This window comes from Pantherophis guttatus, chromosome 3, assembly GCF_059756535.1.
Source record: "Pantherophis guttatus breed Tessera chromosome 3, ASM5975653v1, whole genome shotgun sequence".
Taxonomy (NCBI): domain Eukaryota; kingdom Metazoa; phylum Chordata; class Lepidosauria; order Squamata; family Colubridae; genus Pantherophis; species Pantherophis guttatus.
Window position 1 is genome coordinate 77,451,287 of NC_142065.1, and position 22,306 is coordinate 77,473,592.

Below are 22,306 nucleotides of genomic sequence, written 5' to 3' on the forward strand. Positions count from 1 at the left end.
TACTTTCTAAAGGAGCTACAGTATATATTATTATGTTTCCATTGTACCCTCATCAGCAGGCATCACCATTTTTACAGGAAAATAAATTGATGGTAGGAAACAGCTTCTTTTTCTCTCTTCCTATGGTTGATAGAGTCAGACAACTCATCTCTAGGAAAAATCTGAATGCACCAAAATATACAACTGCACTCAAGGCATTTGTTCTGCCGCATTGATTATGTTTGACGTATTCGAGAACTGGGTAGATTTTTCATCTGTCAGTGGCATTTCCTAGACTAACTTAGCTGCTCCTCATGGTCCACTGTGGCTACTCATTGGGCCGCTTATCTGGGCTGCCGGTTAAGGCTCCTGGAGAGCTGGACTACAAGGGACTGCAAAGGTTATAATTGGATCATTTGGAATCAGACTGCAAGGGACTTATTCAGGTCACTTGGGGCAACTGTCTGGACCAAAGGAAGTGGACATGACACTGCCTGCCATTTTTATGTGCTATTTTGGCAATGGCATTTTGGGACTGATCGGGCTGGTCTTGGTGCATTTGTGGTTGAAGGGCTGAGGGAAAAAGAGCTCCCATTTCCTGCACTGCCATTTCCATTATTGTTTTATTGTTGTTTGGTATTGTCTATTGATGCAGAGGCTCTGGAGATGTGGGCAATGACAGCGCAGGAGTAGTAGTAGTGGTACACGATAGATTACTGTGAACCTTCTTCTCCTGTGGAGGCCTCTCGGCCTTCTGTCCCATGGCCTAGGAAGAAATGCTGTTACTCTCTCAACGGCTCAGGGATTGAGAACTGGATTGGGAGTTAAACTTTTGCTGAAATATGAGACTGAAGAATAACTGAAGGAATGTATGATAAAATAGGATAAAAGTTGACTATAATATATAGATGGACAAATGGGAAAAGATGTGAAATGGGAAAAGACTGAAATCTACGTTATGTTCTAGCCATAAAGCAAATGTTTACAAGAAGATCAGGCATTACATCGCTGGCATTTGTCACCGGAGAAATTTATAGAATATATAAAGTTTCTTTGAACCTTTCTGGAAATAGGAACAACATGTAGGGAGATCATGTTAGGTAGACCTGTAAAAAAAAATCCAAAGCATTTTGTAGAACTGAACTGTGGGTCTCTGTTGTGGCCCGTCAGTGGCCTGTGCAGCTAGTAGCTGATTCTGACAGTGAGGAGGCTGGTGTGGTGCTCCGCCAGCAGCCTGTGCAGCTGGCACTTGAGTCAGACAATGAGGAGGCTGGAGAAGATGTGGTGCCAGAGGCAGGGATTCAGCCAGGACCTTCAGAACCTCCAGAAAGTCCCATAAGTGAAGAGGAAGAAGAGGAGGAGCCTCTTCTTGATGCACAGGCATGCAGAGCTGCCAAAAGGCAGGAGTGGTTCCTCAGGAGGAGGTCTTACCGAGAGTAAGGCTTGGGGCTAATTGGCCACTCCCTTAGCCTATTTAAGGAAGGATGACGACTGAGGCAATTTGCAGGGAACAACTTTGTTGATTCTTTTTCGTGTCCTGATCTTAGTTCTCTTATCAGTTTTCTGCAAATTGCTTCTGGGCTTTCTGCCAACCATAGTAAGATTATGATTATTTATTCTTTGGATTCTTGTAGGCTGTTAAGAAAGTTAATTAACAGCCTTTATTTGAAAAAGACTGATTTAATTTAGTAAACTAAGGTTTGTACAGATTTTGTGTGTGCTGTGTTCTTTGGGGTCCATAGCTGGGGCAGAACAGGTCTCCTATTATGGCCACAGTAATCCACCCTTTTCTTCCCTTCCTCTGGGGAGAACCAGAGGTGAATTTGTGGGGTGCATGGTATTGGACCTCCTGCCAGTTGGTGGAAGCTTCAAAGAAGGGCACATGAATGGGCACGAATGTGTTCACACCCCACTCCCGGGTGAGAGTCATTGGAGGAATTGATGAGAGTAAATAGGGAGACTGCCTCTGCTTGTCATATGTATGGGTGAGGTGAGGAAATTGTTGGGTCATCTGATGATGCTAATTGATGGTGTAGGAGATGACCAGGCTGAGCCTGAGGGTGGATCAAACACATCATTAGTTTTGAGTCTCTACACTTCTCTAAATGATCTAAATTTAGCCTCCCTTGAAGTCCATTGACTTGTATCTGGTGCTGATTTGCCTTGACTGTTAGTAGTTCAGGTTCTTGTATATAGATATCATGATCCTACTGTAGTATTCCTGAACTGTATCATGGCTCCTGATCTTTTGCACCTGACATGGTACCTCAGGATATTTGGGTGAGGACACTAGGTGGCTTCTGGATCTGGAAATGGAGGCAATGTGTCATGGGGATGGGGCTACTGAAATTAGATTGGCCCCATCCCTTCTGATATTTTGTAAGGTCCTGGGGCTCCATTACTGAGGGTCCATTTTTATTCTCCTTTCACCCAGGGTTACTAGTTTGGTTTTATATTATTTATTATTGCGGCTCCTGGATTTATATCTGTTTTTGTATTGGATATTTTATTTATTGTTGTGTGCTGCCAAGAGTCCCCTTTGGGGAGGGGAGACGGAAAGCTACATAAATTTGATTAATATATAAAAATATATAAAAAATAAAGTAAGTTTATGCTTACAGTAAATGCGTACACAGAATAGAAGGAAAATAAAAACTGTCATAATACAGAACACAATAGCATGTCCAGTATTAGGAAGGATCTGTACTATAGCATTCCCCAGGCAATCAAGTCAGTTTATGAAATAAGTCTTCACAGAAAAGAAAAAAAATGATCAAGAAGATCCAGTGAAGATATTAGTTGCACAATCTGAGATATGAGGCTGCTATGAATTTTCTAACTTTACTTTCTTATGCTGCAGTTTTGTGCTTAAGCTTTCCTTGTATTGGAACATTATCTTGTCAAACAATTAGAAGTAAAGAACAAGGCTAATAAAAAGGAAAGGAAATTTAGAAATGAGGAAGATTCAGCAGAATTCATTTTGAACTCATAGCACCAGAACCTTTTTCCTTTAAAAAATTACACTAAATGTCTGTAAGAACAGATAAAGTGATTTGCTAAATACTAGGCATTACAATCACATCTTATGAAGGAAGACTAATGTTGCTGAAGAAAAGGAAGCAGAAAATCTCTCTTTTTTTAAAAAAAAAATCTTTTTCACTGTTCATTTAGGCTGCTTTTTTTTTTTTAATATTTTTACTCAGGGATTAGGGGTGCTTAGCCCTGTAGTCAGACTACTATCTTAAAAGCTTGCCCAATTCTCCAAACAAGCAGAGGCAGCTGCCAAAGAGCAAGAAGTAATTGGAAAATTGTGATTTCTTGCTATGAATTTTCTGCATGTCTGGAAATGTGTGTTACTCCTTTGGTGGGTCTCACAGCTAATACCATTGCACCTACTTGCTGCCGAAGGTGCAAATTATTTCTCAGTTAGCCACACCTTCATATATCTAAACCAGTGTTTTTCAAATTTGACAACTTTTAGGAAGTGTGGATTTCAGCTTCCAGCATGCTGGTTGGGGAATTCTGGGAGATGAAATCCACACGTTGTATAGTTGCCAAGTTTGAAAAACACTGATCTAACAGAATAGCAGAGTTGGAAGGGACCTTGGAGATCTTCTAGTCCAACCCTCTGCTCAAGTAGAAGACCCTATACATTTTAGACAAATGGCTATCCAATCTGTTCTTAAAAATCTCTACTGATAGATCACCCACAATCTCTGGAGGCAAGTCATTCCACTGATTAATTGTCCTCACTGTCAGGAAATTTCTCCTTAGTTCTAGGTTGGATCTTTCTTTGATAAGTTTCCATCTGTTAGTTCTTGTCCTGCCTTCAGGTGCTTTGGAGAATAGGTTAGCTCTCTTTTCTTTGTGACAATCCTTTAAATATTGGAAGACTGCTAACATGTCATCCCCTAGTCTTTCTCTTCCTTAGACTAGACATATCCAGTTCCTGCTACCATTCTTTGTATGTTCTAGCCTCCAGCCTCCGTAATCATATTTGTTATTCTTCTTGGCACTCTTTTTAGAGTCTCAACATCTTTTTTGTGTTGTGCTGACCAAAACGGGACATAGCATTCCACGTGTGGTCTAGTCTTATTAAAAAATGAAGCCAACAAATGAATATTTCATGTGGTTGTGAAGAAGTAAATTTCAAGTACAGTTCAAAATTCATAGGAAGTTAACTTATAGGAAGTTATCATAGGAAGTTATCAGGGAAATTTGGAAATTGCTAGTTCTACAATATTTCAGTTTGAATTGAACTGAATTCAATATATTATGTGGTAATAGCCAGTATAAAGCTAAGAGCACAACTCTATCATTCACATATTAAGGTGTTGGTTTGCAGCACTGCTATTTATAAGGCTGATTTATCTAGAACTATATCAAAATTATCACAAATGGAGAAAAACAGTCCATTGGAAATAAGTGAAGTCTTTAAGAATAGAGACAATAAGCTAGATCAATAGGCAAAGTGTACTGTTTAATCTTACACAATGTATATAAACCAATGTGCTTAAACCAAGTATATCCTAGAAAGCAATAGCTGCCAAAAAGTCAGGAAAAGGGAAAAAGAAAAGAAATAAGCTTCTTGAAAGAGTCTGAATGGACAGTTCCAATTTCACCCAGGCAGACATGTCACAATTCTGAAAAATGTAAATATTTTCTTTTTAAATGCCTCTCTTCACCCCCTGGTGTTATTTTTTTAAAATCATTCAATAGCTTGAATTCTCTGGACATGACAATAAATGAAAATATAATATACAATAAAGCCTAGGATAAAAATATGAACAAAATAACTACAGCTTTTAAAAAGCAAAGCAACGAGAGAAACATGTTTAGAAAACTCAAACACATCCCTCTCATACACATAAACATACAAAAAGAAATAAGAAGTCCTTCTGATTATCTTCTGGAAAGATAAAAAAGTTAGCAATAGCAAATGTTGTTGTCTAAACTACATTCATTAGTTGGCTTTTATGCTATCTATTAAATACTAAATACTAATTCAAATTTTCAATGTCTCAGCTGGATCTAATGCAAGGGAAAACTAATGCCTCAGTCCAGACTACATCCCAGGAGAACACATTTTATCAATTTAATTATGTAACGTATAAATATTAAAGAGCATAGGAATGTTATCTGGAATATTACATAGATGCTAAACAGCATAGCAAATAAAGCAGAGCTTTATGGAACCTCTTAATATAACTTACCACCTTGCCAAGTATATTCACTTTTTCTGGTTTATCATCTTCTTTAATCTCAAACTTAAAGGAAGAGTTTCTGCTTGCGGATCATTGCCTCAAAGAAGCACTTAATCTTTATTTAGTCCAAGAGTGAATGTCTGGATCTACTTTCAATCCATTCTTACTAGCCATCTCCAGAATCATCATTCTTCTCCATCTCATTCTTCCTTGAAAGTTTAGTCTTCGTAACTGTACATAACCACTATAAATACTACTTCCTTTACCTATGTCTTAATCTAAGGAAATAACTTGACTTGCTCATAATCAATTCTTAAATTCACTAAGCATGCTGGTTGACATTATCTTCATGTTCTTAATATTTCACATTCATCCAGATTTTTCATTTTTCATTTCTGCTTTCATAATGAACTCTTCTAGGTTATTTTTACCTTCTGTGAAAAAAGTGAGGTTGTCTGCATATCTCAACATGTATTTCAGCTTCAGCTTTTCATTCCAGCTGTCATCTCTTCTAATCCCACCATTCCTGTAATATATTTACTGAATAAATTAGACAGATTTGAGGACATCTATGTCTCGTTCCCTCACCTATCTTGATCCCCTGTGTTTTTTTCAGATTGACTTCTTACAATTGCTTCTTCTTCACTTTAAGTCTTCTAGAAAAATAACCAGATGTTCTGGCATATTCATTGACTTTAACGTTTTCCACATTTTGGCATGATCTACAAAATCAAAACTCTTGTTCCAATCAAAAAAGCAAAGCTAAATTTCCTTCTTATATTGTTATCTCTGCTGTCCTTATGTTAGCTATTTTATTTCATGTTCTGCTGGCTTTTTCTTGAACTTGCCTCTTTATCTGGCATTTCTCTCTCCACATATTTCTTTACAACATCTTCTTTACAAGATCTTAAATAAGACTTAAAAATTGGAATAGTAACCTGCACATTCTCTTTCATCTTCCTTGTTTGATATAGGTATAGGCATCAATTTTCTATCCAAATGCTAGAAGATATATAATTTTGCCATATTTATTGATATAGTGCTGCTAGAACTTTGATTGTTTTTTAATTTCTGCAGTTTTAAAAGTTGCAGGAATATTTTGCCTGTGCCTGCTCCTTTCCACTCCAACAGCTGGTCCATTGTGTCTAATACCTAATTTGTGGTAGAGTCAATCCTTGAATATACACTATTTCTGTAAATGTTTATGTCATTCTATAATCCCATTTGTAAATGGTTTCAGTGTAGTCTTCTCGTCTTTCTTTGTAACCTCATTTGCTTACATGATTATTCTTCAATATTCCTCCCTTAGCTATAAATTTTTCTGGAATTTCCACAGTTGGGTTAAAATTCCTTTCTTTTTCATTGTTGACATTTTTGATTGTGATTCTTGCTTCATATTGAAAATCTCTGCTCACTTGTCACAGAACCTTGTGGTCCAGGGCTTTTATCCTCTATCTTTGTTTGGTCCCCATGATTACTTGTTCTGAAAACTATTTTGATCTTTTTCTTCTTTGAAATTTTGGGAAATTCTCTTTTTTAGAATGAATTAGGAGAACAAAGTGAATATATATGCAAAAATTTCAAAATGGACAATTGTTTTTTTTTGCCTTTTCTATTTGCCTAATGGTAAGATGTGAAAATATTTAAAAAGAGTTGTAAGAGATGTGAAAATGGTCATCTGCATGATATTTGTCTCACAGCAACCCTGGTTTTATCTATCTCACTGGTTAAAAGTCAAACTAATGGCCTTATTTTAATCTACCCACAGCTACAAATCTACCCATTCAGATATAAGAGATATTTGGAAGAGCTGAAGGCCAATTTTCCTCCTTTCTTTCACATTTTCCTAGGAGCTTCAGTTCACTCATTTAGTTCAATTTTGTTCATCCATTCAATATCATTCTTCTTCTTTTTTTAATCATCTCGATTTTGCTATGCCAGGGAACCAAATCATTTTTGTCAAGTTGAGCTCCTATCTGGGGTTTATAATAACAGTTAATTTAGTGCAAACTAAAATGGTAATTGAAATCAGTTTAAATAATTGTTGCAGTGCATTTAAGTAAGAGAAAATATGTTTCACGAGGAGTGGGGGGCAGGCAATTTTATTCAGAGAATATATAACAATTAAGCATAATAGTCCCTCATTTTATTAAATGGATTTCCCTTGAGACAACACATTAGGCTCTGACAATGTGTCAGAATAGTCAAGAATGTGGGGAAATGAGATTTAAGCCTTGATCCTTTATGGATTATATCATATCTGAACCTCAGTTCTGAGACCAATCAGAGATCAAAATTGAGAAATCATTATTGCCTAGGAAATAAAGCAAAGGAGAATTTTAATTTATACTGAAATATCTCATTATTTTTCCCGTTAAAAGGAGAGCACAGTTCTACTCTTTTGGACTACCATAACTCCTTGTTGTGTTGGATTTGAGGCCTCTTTCCTCATTCCAAGTTTCATCCATTGATCTCAGGGATAGATGCTTTACAAGATGGAGAGCAAGTTTATGCTTTACATTTCTAATTTCTTCCTCCTCCCCCTCTGGTGAATTTAAATTACAGCAGAGATCAACAGACACATTTATCTATTATTAAAAACTTAATAGAGTTCCAGGTCTCTGATGAGTAAGATGAGGGGATTCTCAGCAGAAGCTGTGTGATATAACAGTTGTCATTTATTAAAGATTAACTGAGGAAAGTAACCTGACAGTCTGGTATTAGACAGAAGGAGAGGGCCACCATAGGCAGCAGGACTGAAAGAGGAGAGGAAACAGAACTGAGGGCAGCTGTGATGCATCACACAAGCTTTCCTGTGCTCCTGAGATAACCTTTCTCGGGTAAATTGAAAAATACCATCCTCTTTCCATCAGGGACGGATTGAAAAAGCCTTCCGAAATGGGAGAAGAGTTGGTGGGGCCTTAGTCTCTTCAAGACTAAGATTCATGGGAAATGCTAGTTGTGGTTGATGGACCAATGGAAGATACCACCTCACCCCTTTACATATCCTCTCCCTTCCCTCCCTATTTTAATTATAATTGTATTTTTATTGTTAGTATATTTATTTCTCATGGTTTTATTGTTTTTAATGTTATAAGCTACCCAGAGTCAAGATGGGTGGCAAGTAAATTTAACAAACAAACAAACAAACAAACAAACAAACAAACAAACAGGGGAATCCTAGTGACTTATCAAGGAAGTGTTAGAAGCAAACCTTTCTTCAGAAGTGAAAATAGATAGAGGTGTGGAATCGCTAGAAATTTTCTTGCCCTTCTTCCAGTCCTAGAGTGAACAACCAAGCACAAACAGAGGTACAGCTAGAGGCTGAAGCTACGTCCTGGCTGGGTAAGATCACCCTGGAAGATGAACTAAGCAGACTTAGGTGGAAATATGTTGCTTAACTTATTTAAATGAACTCTGTGTGTCCTCTTGTTTCAGGACACTGAAATTCTTGCCCAGTAGAACTTAAATCCCAACTGTGTGACTCTAAACTTTGCATTTATTTATTGAATGTATGTAGTCACCCATCTCAGTCTTGTGATTTTGGGTAAAACCAACTACATGCATAAAAGCAAGAAATGAAACATTACATATGAAGCTTAATCAATCCCATAAAGTTATTGAAAAAACTCTATCTCAAGCACTTAAACAATAACCTATATATATATAGTGCTGTAATATATACCGAATATATATCAAGACTTCCAATAATTATTGTAAATTAGAATATTGATCACACTGTAACTCAGAACATAAATACAATATCATTTATGTGGGGGTGTAAAACTGTAAGCTTCTGAGTAGGATCATTATACTTTCTGAAGTGCTGAACACATTAAAAAAAACTGCATATATTCAGGCAGAGAGCACTAGTTGTGTACCTGATGTGTATATTTCAGAATTAATATGTATTTTTACTTGAAAGTAATCCCATTGATAATATGTGATTATATATTAAAGCAGCCCAGGTCTCAGTAAGAGCAGAAGACAATGAAGATAGAATATTGTTCTATTTGCATAATATCTAGAGTTGTGCATGTTTTTTGTACTTCCTTTTTTCATCCTCCTGCTCCCCCCCCCCAATTTTGTACACTTATGCAAACATTGAAAGAAGTCTTCAGTGTCCTTTTGCAAAAACAAAAACAATTGAATGCATTGCTTAGCTCTTCTAGGGACAACTTTCTTTGTGACATTTCTCAGCTGGATAGGATAAAAATATGAGAAAACATCTGAAACAGGTGAGAACAAGCAAAGTAACTACTGGTGATCCAGGTGTGCCGAATGGCTCAGGTGCTGGATTGGATTCTTGGTGATTTGTACATCTAAGGAATGTGTGCAGAATTGTATCAGCCTGTTAGTTCATATATTACCATTCCTCATATCTTTCCTCATTACCATTCCTCATTCCACATTATTATCTTAGAACAATCATACAAGGTCCTTAAATTGTGATGATATTTCTTGGCAAGTTTTAATTACCTACATACTTCTTAAGGTTGAATGATTCAGATTGACAGAGGACATTAAGTTGTTCATAAGCCTAAAGGTGAGAAATATTTAAAACAAGTTCCAAAGGATCTTCACATTCTTTGCTCAAAGGAATGTCACTTTGTTCTCTTCTCATGTTAATCTACACTTTAAAAATATACAGCTATTTGTTCTGAACCAAAGGAATCTTATGTAACATGTAGAAAAGAGTGCTTTGAAGCAGGGGAAAAAAAAAAACTAACAACTATCTAACTTGAAATACATTGCTTTTTCTTTTGTATCTTCTGTCCTTCCCCGCTCTGTCATCCTGATCAGTGGTGGGTTTCAAATTTTTTTACTACCAGTTCTGTGAGCGTGGCTTGGTGGGAGTGGCATGGCTTGGTGCGTGTGGCTTGGTGGGCATGGCAGAGGAAGGATACTGTAACATCTCCATTCCCATCCCACTCCAGGGGAAGGATACTGCAAAATCCCCATTTCCTCCCAATCAGCTGGGACTTGGGAAGCAGAAAATAGATGGGGGCGGGGCCAGTTAGTTCTCTGAACTACTCAAAATTTCCGCTACCAGTTCTCCCGAACTGGTCAGAACCTGCTGAAATCCACCTCTGATCCTGATTATGTATCTTCAGCAACACTAGCTGTTTTTGGTTGTAAAATGATTTTTCTCTTATTCCAATATAACATTTTGTGCCCTGTGCCTTTTTTCTGCGATTCTATTGTTGTTGTTGTTTTTCATCTCATTTATTTCCATCCTTAACCTTTGGGTTTCAACAGACCCATTAAGTCCTTCATTAAAAGGGAAGGGGAAGGGGGAATGGAACTTGCAAACAAATTTCAAAAGCTGTTTGATGCCAATCACATCTGTATTTATCTGTTCTTCTCAGAGATATTATTCTTCTATTCAAACTCATTGTAACCTGCTTCATTACACTACAATGTCGTATATGAATCAGGAAATTAATCTCTGTATATTCTCACAGGCTTATTTGAAAAGGCAATTTTATGAGGAGCGCAGGAGAGACACAGCTACTTCTAACCTAGATCAAGATAGTTCATCCTTCTTTCTTGAAGATGAGAGGCAATAACTCTAGATTGCATCATGTCAATATAGAAGCATTCCAAACATCCAGGGCAGCAATTTAGGGTTTAAGTATACGGCCTATTTAAAAAAAAAAAGTCTTAAACTCCAGTGACCTTTTTATTTTAATTTTTCATTGATTTTATTGCAATTTCTTTGTTTAATTGTTGTGTGCTTCCCCAGAGTTGTTGAGAGTTGACCCACATACAAATTTAATATAACTATTATTAGTCAACTCACTTAATAATATCGATATGAAAGAGGTGAGGTCCCTGATTCTTATGTAAGAGAGAGACATTTTGTAAACAAGTGATAGATAGCAGAATGCTTTGAGGCAAGCAAAAGAGCAGCCAAAAGTTTATTAACTTGAAAAGACAGGAAGGAAGGGCCAGGATTTGAACTCTGGAGTGACATACATCTACTGCAGTGCCGGTCTCCTGAAGATTTAACAGATTAACAGAGTTGGAAGGGACATTATAGGTCATCTAGTCCAACCCCCCGCTCAAGCAGGAGACCTTACACCATTTCTGACAAATGGCAGTCCAATCTTTTCTTGAAAGTCTCAAGTGATGAAGCTCCCACAACTTCTGAATGCAAGCTGTTCCATTGATTGATTATTCTCACTGTCAGAAAGTTCCTCCTCATTTCTAGGTTAAATCTCTCCTTGGTCAGTTTCTATCCATTATTCCTTGTCTGGCCTTCAGATGCTTTGGAAAACAGCTTGACCCCCTCCTCTCTGTGGCAGCCCCTCAAGTATTGGAAGATGGCTATCAATAACAATAAAATACCTTGATTGTATTGCTGTATGATAATTTATTCTCATGTGTGGTTTCCTAATTCTTTGTAGTGGACCTGCTGATCTAAACTTGTGCCTCTTTGGCAATGAGGACCTGAGAGAGAGTCAGAGTTTATATAGTCATGCCTTGAAGCAATGATTGCAATGATTCTTCAGAACTTAAGACAGAAACTTAGTTAGCTTTACTTGGAGATGGAGAGAAGTGAAACTGGGTTCCTGTGCATGGAGGGCTCACTAAACAGAGTTGTTTCCTAATCAAGATGACAGTAAATGAAAATAATCCAAGAACATTGTCCTCAATGAGTGATTTTTCCACTAGGTTGCAGAAATGAGCTTCTTCATTACAGTTCTGATATATCAAATTATAGACTATGCTGGAGATGCAACAGGATAATAAACTGTAATTTATATGGCTGTACTATAAACTAATAAATATGTTCAGTAAACTATCATTACATACACTAATAAAAATGAATCATTTCTCCATAATTTATAGCTGATTTTTATAATTGCCATATCTGAATAGTAGTTTTCCATTAAAGCACGTTCACACACACACACACACGTATCAAAAACTAGTAATATAATGCAGAAATCATGTTTTCTTCATCTGTTGCAATTGTAGAATTCAGCTGAAGGCTAACATCGGAGCCAGTCCTCACTTTGAGGTGAGAGGGGGGATTTAGATTTCAGACTGGAATGTTTCTGTACAGAAACCAAATGAATTTGAATTTCTGAGAACAATGAGTCTCACTGCCAGTCCCTCTGTAAGAGGATCTGTACACAAATAGGGATTTTATCAGAAAAGAAAGATCTTTAAGACTCCTGATTTCAGTTTGAACAATGCAAGGAATCTCCTTTTCCTTTTTGTGTTGGTTGAAAGCAAATCCTGTTGAGCTAGTTTCCACATATCCCTAGACTTTATCCTCTTTTAGCTCAACTGACCATTGCCAGCCAAAAAGGATTCTGAAATGTTAAATTGGAACTTTCATTCTCAGGCATTTTGAGATGGAACAGTATTTAGAGGCATTGTGTAACAATTTATAGGAAAAAGTTGCAAATCCTGCAATTTTCAGAAAAAAGTTGCCCTGCACTGGGCAACTTGCCACAGCCAGTTTGACTGTTTTGAATATTATTGAATATTTACAATATCATCATGAGAAATAGGCCGAAGGACAACTTGCCATGGGATAATTCCACAAATTTATTTAATTATTTAAAATAATTAAAAAGTTATTTTAATTTTTGTCATTCACATTTCATTTGGTTCCTGATTTTACATCCTTTCTTTCATGATTCTATTCTACCATTTCTTTGATATTATGCAACTTTTGTCCCACAGCAAGTTGGTGAGTTGTTGGTGATGAGTTGTGACGAGTTGTCCTTGATCTGATAAACCCAGCTATAGTGTCTGAAAAAGATCACTGCTTGGGCTACCTTCTAAATCACTTTTTTACAAAAACACAAAGAGATCTTCCAGTAGATTACCTACTTAGAGATCGTGAATATTGTTGAGCCTTTACCTTAATGCCTTCCTCTCAGACAACAAGAGGATGACCAGCAGAAAGATGGATAGACTCAGTTAAAGGACCAATTAATGCACTATTTGAAGAGCTGAAGAATCAAGTTAGGGAGAAATCACCATGGAAGTAATCTATTCACTACTAGTTACTAAGAGTTGACAATGCTGGGATGCAGTGGTGAAATCCAATTTTTTTTACTACCGGTTCTGTGGGCATGGCTTGGTGGATGTGGTGTAGCTTGGTGGGCGTGGCTTGGTGGGCATGGCAGGGGAAGGATACTGAAAAATCTCCATTCCCACCCCACTCCAGGGGAAGGATACTACAAAATCCGCATTCCCTCCCCACTCCTGGAGGAAGGATATTGCAAAATCTCCATTCCCACCCCACTCTGGGGCCAGCCAGAGGTGGTATTTGCCAGTTTTCTGAACTACTCAAAATTTTCGCTACCGGTTCTCCAGAACTTGACAGAACCTGCTGGATTTGACCCCTGCTGGGATGGGACATAATCAATCAATCAATCAATCAACCAATCAGAGTTTTAGAGTGAGATTTAGTAATATCCTAACTATACAAAACTTTATCCTTGTGAATCTAGAGGGGTTCTTATAACTTTTGTATGGATCTGTGCTTAAGGCTATTAATGCCTTATTAATAAAGTTTCCTGGCCAAATTGATGATTTTTATATTTATTACCTCTGGATTGAAAACAGATGGATATTGACAAATACAGTTGACAAATACTACTTTCTCCAAGGACTTTATTATTTAATCTTTTGCAGGGGTCTTGCTCAGAGAAAATAATGTTTATATATCTCTTTTTATGCTGCATATTTTTATTTATAAGAAAGTGTGCTTATCAAAAAGTCCACAATGCCAAAACTGAGAAGGCTGGCTCTGGTGTGACCATTCTGTAAAAAGATTTTTTTTATTCAGGAAGTACCAAAAATCAGAAAACAGAGTCCTTGTGGCTGAAAGCACTCAGGAAGACTTTTTTTTTTTTAACTGATTTTTGGTCTTCACTTTGCTAAATAAAATGCTGCTGGAGCATTCTCCAACACTCCAGAAAAGTTGAAGTTGAAGAGACTATGAGAGGACAGCAAGGATGATGATCAGATCACCAATCCCTTATTCTGAGAGAATATGAAATTCGTTAGGCTTTATTCAGATACCAGCCTGGATTATTGTTTAGATTATTAACATAATGCTCAACCCATTTCATCAGAATGAAAACACATCAGGAGACAGTTCTTTGTTATGGCATTATGAAAACCACCAGAATTGAGGAATAAAATTAGCAGGCCTTTTCTTGCCAGAACACTGTAGTGTCTGGAACATATCATTTTTTTCCCCAACAGATGGCAAAACCATACCAATTATCTTTGACAGTAATATGTATGTGATAGCAGCCCGTATTGTCTCCTTCAGCAAGAACAAAAGTGATGAAAAGCTAATCACAGGACTCTTCTCTCTGGTCTCCAGAGTTTTGTGAGCCAGAATTTGGTGCTCAAAATGGCAACCCTGTTTATGGCTTTGATTTGCTCTGCTTTGAAGTGCCCACTTTCCTGATTGCTGTTCTTGGGAAAGCAAAAGTAACAAAAGTTACATTAAGGAATGAGTATTTATTTTTTTAAAAATGAGTAATGTCATATTTGAAGCACCTACTTTCACATGTGCATCTTGTTCAAAATCATCAGTGCATATAAAAATAAACTTTTAATCTAAGAAAAAAGATTTACATTTTTGGCATAGAAGACACACAGTACTTCGCTTAAATCATCCCCACAGAAAGGAAATTATGGATCATTATTCTCAAATGAACATAATTACTTTGTTTCCGAATAAATTACCTTCCTTCCTTCCTTCCTTCCTTCCTTCCTTCCTTCCTTCCTTCCTTCCTTCCTTCCTTCCTTCCTTCCTCCCTCCCTCCCTCCCTCTCCCTTCCTTCCTTCCTTCCTTCCTTCCTTCCTTCCTTCCTTCCTTCCTTCCTTCCTTCCTTCCTTCCTTTGTCTTTCTGTCATCTCTGATTTATAATGTCATGTACATTAATCAATTTTCAGAAATTATTTTATAGATATGTACAGCAGAAATGTATTTAGTTCTCTGGCATTACCCAGTCTGTGAAAGAAAGATCTTAAGATTTTAAAATTTTTCTTAAAGAAAGATCACTAGAGGTCTATGCTGTGAATCTCTCCTCCCCCCCCCAATACTAAGGGAAAGCTTAAAACAAAACAGAATGGATCCCCAAGCAATTCCTTAAGATATAGATTCTAGAATTACTGATTAAACAGCATCAGGATGAATCTAACTTGTACGCAGATAGATGATAGATTATAGACAGATAGACAGACAGACAGACAAACAGATGCCTTCAAGACTTCTTGGCCTTGACCCTTCTTAGCTTTCATGGCAAGAGTTTGAAATTAGTTTGCCATTGCCTAGGGCTCATAAAGTGACAGCCAAGGTCACCCAGCTGTCTTTGTGCCTAAGGCAGGACTAGAACTCATAGTCTCTTGGTTTCCAGCTTAATGCCTTAAGTGCTACATCAAACTCTTTTAAAGATAAGGTTGTATATACATTGTATATTTTTTCTGTATTGTTCCTAGAATGTTATTGTTAATGGCAATATTTAAATAACATAATAAATCAAATAGCATGGGTATAAATAAAATAAGTACCTCCAAAGGGTTAATGACAGAAAAGGTTTTTGGTAGCTAACCCAATATTTTCCTAGTCTTGCACCACACAAATGTTTTTCATGTTTGCTGCCTTTCTTATTTCTCCTGGAGACAAATTTTCGTCCAATGTAGAAAGTGTGAACATCTATTCAATGGCACACAGTTCAGCCTCCAGAATGGGTATGGAGATGTCAAATAAAATGAAAGGAAGATAATGCACAAAAAACACAAAGCCTACTTTAAGAAAAGAAATCAACAGTCAGCAATCTTGTTTATCATTGTTTTAATTAGCATACTACCGGTATTTAATTATCAATGCAATAACAATGCAAATATTTAAATAAATTGTAGAAGCATGCTTTGAGGGCTACTCAAAAGATTGATATAAAAATAATTAAAACGTAAAGTAATAAAATGGTTCCAAATGAAAGGATTATCTTGATGCTGGAGTGGTGGTAGGTTATTGTTCCTTACATTATTGCACACATTAAACTAATACTTCTTAAAACGATGGAACAGTAGCAGCCCTAACAACTTTGTACTACTTGCTGCTGTTCCAAGCTAAACTGTAACCACTAGTAGTGCTGGGTTTCTATATTTGGGGGTGGACTTCCCACTCCCATTGATTGGCTGCAGCAAAGAAACAGAGAAGGGATCCATTAAATGGAAGGAGGGATACTATTTTCTGTCTCATGATTCTTCTCAAGATCATTGGACCAACATTGCTGAAGAAATCTCAGCAAAAACACAATGATCTCTGGGTTTGTATGGGTGTGAATGTGAAAGAGAGAGACCAAGAAAGAAACACAAAATAAAGAATATTGAATAACTATTGTATGTCTTGTAAAGTGAATTAAGTTATTTCCAGACTATGTTGACAAAGCTCTCTATTTATATATCTTTGGAATTTTATCACTATAATATCAACACAGCTAGAGCGTCAAGACATCAAGATTCAAACTCAGGATGGTGATACACTGTTGAGCATTTTTTGAACTTCCCCATCTCAGTTCAACATCAGCATAAATATAAGGATTATTTCAATCATTTGTCCCACTTTTCCACTTCAGTAAACCTAGTTGAGGGCTGATTGATTGGTCTGTAACTGGAAGATCAATTCTCATTAGGGTTATATTTTAAGCTCATCCTCCCCACTCATACAATCCCACTGCTGCTTGCTCTCTCTTGTCTAGTTTAATTCCTACACATATGTTAGGAATAACAGTTTGATTAGAAAAGAATAATCATTATTCTCTTCTTATCAAAGTTTGCTGGGTATCTCTAGAGCAGTCTTCATCACAGGCCAATGACTTTTGGCAAGTACATCAAAGACTTTCATCTCAATGTGGGGAAAGGTGGACATTAGCAATCCATGTCAGCTCTAATTGTATACAGCAAATAACAAGTTGTTTTCTCTCTATATTTTGTCCGCCATGTATCATTTAGATGACCAGAAACAATAAATATTAACTACTAAAAATAATCAAGCCAAAATTGTGCAAAGCAATTGGTGTGCCAAAATGCAATCGCCATCATATGGATAGAGATTTTTGGTTCTGTTTCCCAATAAATCCTTCTGTCTTTGAATAGGTCTGTTTCCTGAAAGAGAGCACCATTCAGCTGTCCACTTTTAAAAATAACATGGTTCCTTTGCAGGGTTGTCAAAGAATTATGGGAGAACAATTTATGTCCAAATTCTGCTTAGTATCTTTGGCCATACAGCCGCATGGGTGATTATGGGAGCGACTCGACGCTCCCATGTAACACCGCTCCTGCGTGAGCTGCACTGGCTCCCAGTAGTCTTCCAGGTGCGATTCAAGGTGTTGGTTGCCATCTTTAAAGCGCTCCATGGCTTAGGGCCCGGGTACTTACGAGACCACCTTCTGCCACCGATAGCCTCCCATCGACCAGTACGCTCCCACAGAGAGGGACTCCTCAGGGTGCCGTCGGTCAAACAATGTCGACTGGTGACCCCCAGGGAGAGAGCCTTCTCTGTGGGGGCATCTGCCCTCTGGTATGAGCTGCCCCCAGAGATTTGTAGGATCCCTGACCTTCGCACCTTTCACCACACCCTCAAAATGCTATTGTTTCACCAAGCAGGGCTGGTCTAAATGCTATTTTAATGGGTGGTCTCTATTTTAGCTCTTTCAGCCAAATTATTTAATATTTTTAAATTTTAACTTTCATATAGTTGTGGGTTTTATTTTTGGCTGTACACCGCTCTGAGTCCTTCAGGAGAAGGGCGGTATAAAAATTTAATAAAATAAAATAAAATAAAATAAATAAATAAATGCTGAGAGTGATTCTGAGTATTGAGTATAAAATGCATTTTATTTTACAACATTTTATATTCTGGGCATTGAATATAAAAATGCATTTGACATGATCTATTTTTCAGCGATCAATCAGATGAAATGGAGAAGATCACTCTAAAATATTGTTGCCTCACAGAATACCCTATCCTGGAAGCTTGGAACATTCAGACTCACAAAACTTCCTGGCACTAGGAGGTCAAGACCTCAACCACACTGCTCATTAATTGCTAATTAAATATTTGCTGTGGGTTTTATTGTTTCCTCAGTGAATGTTTTTTTTTTAATTTACACTGTTTTGTTATTATTGACCTTCCTTGATTTCTTGCTTTATTCTCAGTATCGCAAGCCACTAAAGCAGTCAATATTTTGGACATGTGATGCGACACCCAGAAAAATACGGCATCCTTTCCTTAATTCTCCAAGAAAAGATTGAAGGCAAATGAGGTCCAGGCAGAAGAAGAACCTAATGGCTTCAAAACCTTAGGGCTGGTTTGGACAAAACTCAGCAGCACTTTTTCATACGGCTGTTGACAAAAATAGGATTGCCAACCTGATCGCCAAGGCTGATGATGGACATGGCACAAGAAGAAGAAAGCAGTAAATTGTGGGAGGAAAAACCCCAACCTCTAATTTTAATAAATTAAAGCAAAGATGAATTATTTTATTTCACTGAAGTTCATCTGACACAAGATGTTTTTAAACTATGTTTCCTAGAACTAACAAAGAGACGAGAGAAAATGATACATTTTTCTTTTAAATTAAAAAAAAAAGATAAAGAATGCTACATTAAATAATCCTGAACCTTGGTTATCAAAATATTTTAAAGTTATAACAGGCCAGGTGCCTTTCCTGTCTATTATTCCCAATGCAACTTGTTTGAAATGCAATTAGTGAGCAAAGTTTGAAAAGAAACCTTGACAATTCTGCTCAATGGAAATATATATTACTATTATAGTGGTCTGAGAATGTCATGATTTTTCCTCTGGGGCTAAGAATTATACTTTAGGATCCTGATAGATCATAGATGGTAGGTTATTATAAAATGCTGACAGATAAGCCCGTGATTTGTGAAAGCTGTATATGAATTTTACCTTTAATTTCTGTTAACATTTGACAGTGTCATGACGTGGAAACCCAAACGTTGAAATGCAGCATGAGACTGACTATCTTGCATACATTTCTCATTTATGGATAACACTCATAGACCTGCTGACACAAAGCTTCAAAATGAGTATTTCATCAGAAACTAGTGGAAAGATATATAATCTTTCATTTCATAATAAACCACACCAAAAATTGCTAGGAAATTAAGTTGGGCAAATATTTGTTTTAATTGAAAGAAGAAAAAAATATTATCTGTTCTCTCTGGGCATTATATTTAATAGATCTAAAAAGGAATGACTGAGAATAATAATAATGGCCCAAGGTGATCACGCTGATAACAGGAATCTTTCTGAAAACTATTCTTCAAATTCTCAAAGAATCATAAAATGTTGCATCTTTGGGGATTCCTCCCTCCTCACTTTGACCCACTTTTTTCTGAGATATGTGGGTATAGAAATTAGCTAGGAGTATGACTCGCTGGCAAGATCCCAGATCAAACAATGAGTGAGCTATGAATCTGGGAGGTCTCCTTAGATAAGCCTTTCCCCAAGTCTCACTTTCTGGTTGTTCTCCTTCCTCTGGGCAAGAAGGAATCCAGGTGTACCATAACAGGGTATGAAAGATGTTTGACAAGTTTGTGGTGGGAGCATGCAAGAAGAATGATGTTCTCATTCTGATTTGTTTGGCTAGGAAATTTAAAGGAACACTTCCCTTTTATGCTTGCGTCCTTGCATCTGAACTCTCCATTTGCAGTTTGGAGCCTTTAAACAGAGTAGAATACAGCTACATGTGAAGGAAGCTTTCTCAGAATATTATAAAACAAAAACGGGGGGAACTGGCAAATAGACTTAGCTCTGAATTATACCTATCCCACTCCATAAAATCCTATCCCTGAAGTCTTTCCAGGCCACCACTGATGACTGCTAATATATCTACAAGATGCCATGGATCTTTTCCTATTATGAATCAGGAAACAAAATTATTGGAGCTATTCTTATGGAATCTAGAATTGCAGTTTCAGAAACGACTGCCCCACAGATTCTATGATCTTGACTTAATCCCCAACCTTCATCTGCATGGTTCGAGGCTGACTATGAACCCTGAATTGTCCTCAAACCATACTTTAAACTGCAAGAAGTTGCAGCAAAAACTGTTTCAAAAAGAATCCCTTGTTTAAGTGAGTGGGGGGCGGGGAGAGCAGGATGCGGCAACCACAGACAGGGTTTGTGTTGTGGCCCCATCAGAGGCCAGTTCAGAGGAGGAGGAGTTGAAACCGGGACCATCCGACAGAGATGACAAATCTTCCTTGGCATGTCTCTGGAGATTCTCAGTCATCCAGGTCATGGTTGTCCCTAATGCGCTTTTTCAAGTGGCCACTGCACTTTCTGGCTCAGAGATGAAGAAGCTTCTTGGATGAGAAGCAAACCACCTTTGAAGAAAAACCAGAAAGCCCAGTGGCCTCTTGAAAAAGCACCTTTGGGTCTTCCTTGGCATGTTTGGAGAGGCCAGGGGCTGAGATTGATGCTGTCCGAGCCTCCTCAGGCATTGGTGGAGGTGGTCAGATGGATGGAGAACTGCCTGCTTTCACAGACACAAGGGAGGATCAGTTGCTGACAGGCAGTGGTGCTGATAGGTAGCATATTCCCTCTGATGAAGAACAGCTGTCTCCCCCACTTACTCCAAGGGCACAGAGAGCAGAGTGTAGGCAAGCTCAGAGAAGGGCTGCAAGGCTACTTGGGAGAAGGTTGCGCCACCCCTCCTCACAAGGAATGTCTGGAGTGGCTTGACTTAAGGAGAAGCTGTGGGAGTTAATCTTTGCTAGGAACAATTGTTTGTTTTGGCTTACACTCCCCCAGCTTTGACTCCTGCCTTTTGCCTTGCCTTGCAGTCTACTTTTTGCCTTTTGCTTTGCCTAGCCTTGAAAACTGCCTTCTGCCTTTAGTCTTGTACTTTGCCCTTGCCTTGAAGATTGCTTTTCGTCTTTTGCCTTGGTTTGAGAACTGCCTTTTGCCGTGTATCTTGTCTGTACCCTTTGGACTGCCTTTTGTCTTGTGTCTTGAGTTTGTCTTGTGGACTACAGTTTGCCTCATGGGCTCGCTTAGCTGGGTGGACTGGACTTGAGACCCTGGACCTTGCCCTCTGAGAGTGCTCCTATTCTGTGGGCTTTCTTTGTAATATACAGGCTGTTGTTTGGGGGACTGAGGGTGGCAGCCTTCAGGGTAGTGTAGGGTGGAGCCTTACTGGTTGTTGTAGGGCTGTTTGTTGGAACATTTACTTAGAGTAATAAAGGACTTGCCAGAGGCCTTCTTGCCTTGGCCACTAGCTCATAATAGTTGGTAGGCAACCAATATGGGATGAAGATAGTGAGGATCTGGATGGAGGTGAGGAAAGGTAATAAAGGAGTACTCTAAATGATGGCAGCATAGGCATCTATTCTGAACCACAGTGATGCCAAATGTGCATTGTGATGTAATAACCAAAGGTCAGATTTACATTATTACATCTCATATGGGGGTAGAATTTGTACCACAATTTCTTCATTAGCCCTCCTCACACTCAAAGCAGGTGCCAGAAGCAATACATGAACAAAGAAGCACTCTGCTTGGAAAAGTATCATAGGTGAAAAGAGTAAAGGAGGACACACATTTTTTTCTGACAGTGTGATGGAATGTAGTCTGGATTCCCAGGAGAGAGGGAATCCATTTCCAGAGGAGCAAGAGGCAGCTCAGTTCAGATAATCTGTGTGAGAAAAAGAGTCCTTCCCTAATAGTTCTCGGTGTATATGCTTGTTGTACATAGTAAGGTGCTTCACTTTGGCAAGATTCTGTCTATGGTATGGAATAATAAAGAAATCTTCTTGGAAGAATCACCATGTGTCTTTCTTGGTTTTGGGAGCCTGATTGTTGGACATATTTTTCAATTCATTAAAATTTTTAACGAAACTAGAAGGCAGCCCGAATAACTTCAGACTTAGAATTAGACACATGGTGATGTACTTGATTTCTTTAGGTGTGAGTCACTGCCAAGGAAAGATTTTTTTTTGCCTTTAGGCAAAAATAAAATAAAAAAATAAAAGGCCCTCCAATTTTCCCCACACAAAACTGCTGACATCTCACAACTTGTCATTCTTTTTCTTTTTCCAGCAAC

At 37.9% G+C, this 22,306-nt stretch overlaps 1 long non-coding RNA gene across 3 annotated transcripts in view; it reads right to left on the bottom strand.

Moving 5' to 3' along the window:
- Positions 1–5,985, bottom strand: part of LOC148114638 (uncharacterized) — a 44,334-nt gene extending 38,349 nt beyond the window's left edge. For all 3 annotated transcript variants that reach the window (XR_015733136.1, XR_015733137.1, XR_015733135.1), the window contains exon 1: positions 5,193–5,985. This is a non-coding gene — a long non-coding RNA (uncharacterized LOC148114638). The remainder of the gene's footprint in view (positions 1–5,192) is intronic.
- Between the last annotated feature and the right edge of the window lie 16,321 nt (positions 5,986–22,306).